We start from the raw sequence: 4846 nt of genomic DNA, 5'->3' as shown, positions 1-4846 counted from the left end.
AATATGTGACTGAATATTTTTTTGGGGATTTTATGACATTTCAAAAATAATTTTTCATGCGCGGAGAACGTGCTCCTGGGAGCCCAAATGGATATCCTATATTTTCTATAGCTTCATACTCATCAGACATATACTGTATTATTCAATAAAGAATATCCAAAATCTTAATAATTTGAATTAAAATTTAGCTTCCAATGGGTTCTTTATATTATTCACAACCTAAAGCACTCCTTGACTGACTTGATAAAAAAATGACAGCCGTCGGACACACACACGCACACGCCGTCGCCACACACACCACTGACACACTCTCTCATCTTGCTCCCGGACAAGCAGCGCCTCCGCCCTCCCCACTGCATCCCGCCGCCGGCACAGGGACCCTCCCTTGCTGCGCGCTGCTTCGGCAGGGACTGCCCCTCTGCCTCCCCACTCCCCATGGCTGCTGAGACGGCCGCCCTTCTCTTGCCTCTCCACCTCCGTCCGCGGAGGCGCAGACTTCCTCTCCACCAGATCCTCGGTCGTGGACTCGACATGAGAGCTGGAGGGCTCCCCTACGCCTACCTCCTCCTCCCGTGGGACAAGACGCAGAATCGGAGCAAGCGCCGAGGAGCGCCGGCTAGGACGCCGTGCTCCGATGGGTTGGGCGTGTTGCGAGCCTCACCGTGGCCAAGTACCACATGCTCCAGAGTGGATGGTCGATGCCCTCCCCACCTGGCCACCTCACGCGTGACTGGTATTTCGTCATCCTGCCTCTGCTCGATTCGGCTCCGTCCGATGGCGGTGCTTGCGCCTTGACGCCGCGCCTCGCACGATGGCCGCCAGAAGCCTATGCCTTGGCCGCTTTAGCTATTGTGCGTAAGCGTGATCTAATAATCAGAAATGTTTTGATGTAATCCATTGCTCATGCAATTCTATAGTCTGTGGAAACTGCTCTTTTACACTGGTACAATTGCAGTCTTAAGTTGGAACTTATTTGTAGTTTATTCAGTGACTACATAATATCTCTATATAATGCCATACCAATAAGGCATATTTGATTAGTCTTGCTTGGTCTGAACATTCTTAAATGTAATTCAGGATGCTCTAGCTAATCTTTTTTCTCATTTCTGACAAGATGCATTGTTGTTTATCTGAACAACAGTTTCGTGGCATGAAAAAGAACATATATATAACAATGCATTCCATGGGGCTGCAGTACTGGAAAATTTCCTGATCGTTGAGGCAACCAACATGGATTTGCATAGCTTCTGTAACTCAAATGAATGCTATGTAAATAATATTTTTTTCGTCTAACTATTATCAAAATGCATGCAGGTTTAGCTCTGACAGAATCAAGTCAATCAACTACGGGACATGTACAGTATGCAGTTATGTTCTAGTGTTTTAGCTACAGTGCAGGTACATCTTCCTTGCTTAGTCTAATTGTGATTGTCAAATGTTCCTTGATTGCTAGATTTTTGTGTACACTTCTTGTGCATATGTGAAGGGAAGCAAGCTTGGATTCACTGGATGATGTATACACACCAAGTGCACCTCGCTTTCATAATAGCAAGCAACCTCATATTGAGGTACGTTCTCTTCGCTTGCAGCCTTTTTAAGAGTTTGGTTTTTCCACTTAGTCTCTTCTGATGGTGATGTCTCAGAAAATCGCTTTCTCCGGTGGTTGATAATTTTAGCTCTATATGCTTGTGTTGCAAACAGCACAAGCAACTGGGCAACCATTTGTTTCATAAACTCAAACCATTGAACTTAAAAACATCACCTTCCGCAGCTGGTGTGTATCGTAGTTGAGTGACAGCAGATTGCCCAGTAGGCTTCTCCGCAGTGTGAAAATCTGTCAGAAAGAATTGATCATAGATATGATTATACTTGTGACTGCTACATCATAAAGAACAGAAAAAATGGACATACCAGGTGATATGGCCATGGGTGTCTTAGATGGAGTGCGCTTTCAATTTAGAAAGGAGATGTAGCTTTGTTATTATCCTTTGCCTCGTGTCTTCTTTTTAATATCTCGTGTCTTCTTTAATTCTTTTGGATCTGCTTTTTGACCTGTCTCCAAGAAAATCTTCAGGATCTATAAGGTCCAAGTAGGTAAGAGTTGGTGATATATTTATTTACCCCTGGGTAAATAGCAAATCAAGTAAATAAGAAAGTCTTGTACATCTCATTTTGGAAATTTGAGAAATGATCAAGAGGTGAAGTCCACTTTGATTTTTACCTTGTGCAGACTTAGGTTTGTTGTAGGTCCTTGTAGTCATGGTTTTCTTTAAAACAAATCATACATCATCGAACCATGCTGAACTCACGTGTACAGAGTATGCTGTCATCATCTTACATAGCATCTTCTATAAATCATACACAAAATTTCGGAATCTGAACTACACAACTTTGAAACAAACTGAAAAGTTATCAGCATCTGCACTAAACATTGGTAAGTTAGCTTTAGGAGAAACATACTCAAAGAATATCTGAGTCGGCCGTTATTCATCTTGACAGTAAGGCACGATAGTCATTAAATTCGTATTACGATTCTTCGTGCCAACACTACAACCTACAACAGTAAATCATATATATAACTATGTCCGAAACTTGACATCATACAATGTGGAAGAAGGAATTAAATTGCCAAAAATATATACATACCTTACTCTTTAACTGCGTTTACTCGATTGCTGAGTCTGATGAATTGCTACATAAATAGCCCAAATGATTGCCTGGCCATATGTAATGTTGGTAAACATACAATGTAAGTACCAGAATTCGATCAGAATAAAACTTAGGCAAACCAACATTTAGTTATTTAAACAAAAGTTCACCTTATTGAGTACAGAAGTGGCACTTGGATTAAGCATTTGAAAAACATTAATGCATGGTACCCAATACCAATTGGCAGGCCAACATATAAGAACAAATTTTGCTTAATTGTATTTCCGATATATAGAGAAGCATGTACTGATTTTTATTTGCACAAAATGATTAGTCGTAGATTGTCATAGAGATTTTGTAGTCATTTCATTCAAATGGCTTAAAACTAACATAAAAATGTGGCAATCCATTGGCACAAATAGACTTCATACAGTACTCTCAAGTCTACAATACAATACCAATTGGCAAGCCAACATTCAGAGAAGCATCTACTGAACTTAGGTTGTAGAAATTCAGAGAAGCATGTTCTGGATTTAGCAAGTAGAAATTCAGAGAAGCATGAGTGGAGGAGCCGATTCTACCGTTTCGTGTATGCTGTCTACCTTTTCCTATTATCAGTTGGGATGTCACTTTTTCTGTCTTCCATGCTCAGGGTCTTTTGATATAGAACTTGTTGACTATCTGACTTCCATGCTATTTGACCGTAAATTTAACCAACAAGACCAACTGCGGCGGAAGAAAAAATTATATAATTGAAAACTTCTTTCGAATACGAATTCACTGATATAATTTTTGCTCCCGCCGCAATCGGTCTTGGTAGTTAAATTTACGGTCAAAGTTGAAGCACGTAGATAGAGGAAGCACTACATTGTGGAATGGAGGGAGTACAAAAGATAGGCATCTCCTAAATTATGTTTGCTAATTCTTTCATTTAGCCAAGTTGGATGTCAATCCTCCCAATTATGTGCTTATGTTCAGTGACATGCATTCTATTTCATGCAAAGCACATAAACTCTATATTATAGGCCATTGCATTTTGTTTACTCGGTATATTAAGAAATAGGAGTACAATTGTAGTCATGTTTTTTTATGTTACTCTTTGTATTTATGAATTTTGACCCAAATCTGCCACGAGGTGAACTTTGACTGATGTCCATCATTTTGGTCAATATTATTTTGTTGTCTCAAGCGCAGATTCTTCTAATTACGGTACTCCTAATAATTGAATATGTGGGGAGAGTCAGTGTTCCATGAAACCAGATTGCTTTCCTTGCTACAGAGTATGAGCCACCTAGGTTTGTTTCCCGTCAGCTAACTTCCTACACCAAGCCGGCGGCTTGATGTTGAGGTAAAGTCTTAAAGAAAATTCTGATCGAAGTTTGTACCTGATCAAAGTTTGCTGGCTTGGTGGCGAGGGCGTCAACATGGCGACGGCGGTAGCCCGCGCTCGCATCCGTTGGTCAGCAGAGGAGAGCAGCAGGCGGCCACGGCGCCCCGCGCTCATGTCCGTGGGCCAGCAGAGGTGAAGCCGACGGTGGCGCCGGAGACTCTCGCTCGCATCCATGGGGCAGTGTAGGAGAGGCAAGTGGCGACGGCGGTCTGTGCTCGCGTCATTGGGGCAGTAGAGGAGCGGACGGCGGCGACTGAGTCCCGTGTTTGCGTCTTTGGGGTAGCAGAAGAGGAGCGGACAAGGGACAACGGCAGCGTCGATCCGCGCTCACGTCCATAGGGCAGCAGACAACAGAGGAGGAGCGGCGGGCGGTGGCGGCGATCTGCGCACGCGTCTGTGGGGTAGCAGAGAGACGACGTGTTGTGAGGGCAGAGAGAAAATTACGGGATAGAAACCCCCTATCCCCGTTAATTGAGGACCAACCGGTGCGTCGGGCAGTCTGCTTGGCAGAACATTTAATCTGGGACGTTCATGTGCGTAGCAGACCCTTGATGTAATATGGACTGTTAGATGCTATTTAGTTGGATTGATCTAACGCCTCTGATAATCCTGTGTACACTTTGTGGTGTGTCTCTAGGAGAATTCATGTTTGCTCTTTTAATAGTAGTATAGATAACTAATAGATTTTTGCAATAAGTATGTGAGTTCTTTATGACTAATGTTGAGTCCATGGATTGTACGCACTCTCACCCTTCCACCATTGCTAGACTCTCTAGTACCATGCAACTTTCGCCGGTACCATAAACC

General features: G+C 42.9%; 2 long non-coding RNA genes across 3 annotated transcripts; one reads left to right on the top strand and one right to left on the bottom strand.

The window, feature by feature from the left end:
* Nucleotides 1–233: 233 nt before the first annotated feature.
* On the top strand, nt 234–4101 carry LOC123147434 (uncharacterized). Of its 2 annotated transcripts, XR_006473202.1 has the most exons (4): nt 238–851; nt 1315–1355; nt 1454–1568; nt 3844–4101. It is a non-coding gene; the product is annotated as an uncharacterized lncRNA (long non-coding RNA). The 2 variants fall into 2 exon arrangements; XR_006473201.1 differs by having other exon boundaries at nt 234–1355.
* LOC123147435 (uncharacterized) lies at nt 1322–2360 on the bottom strand. Its single transcript, XR_006473203.1, has 3 exons — nt 2222–2360; nt 1912–2123; nt 1322–1834 (listed from the first exon to the last, which is right to left on the bottom strand). It is a non-coding gene; the product is annotated as an uncharacterized lncRNA (long non-coding RNA).
* Nucleotides 4102–4846: the final 745 nt, after the last annotated feature.

Source organism: Triticum aestivum, chromosome 7A, assembly GCF_018294505.1.
Source record: "Triticum aestivum cultivar Chinese Spring chromosome 7A, IWGSC CS RefSeq v2.1, whole genome shotgun sequence".
NCBI lineage: Eukaryota > Viridiplantae > Streptophyta > Magnoliopsida > Poales > Poaceae > Triticum > Triticum aestivum.
The sequence above is the reverse complement of the archived record's forward strand: the minus strand, read 5'-3'. Positions and strand labels throughout refer to the sequence as shown.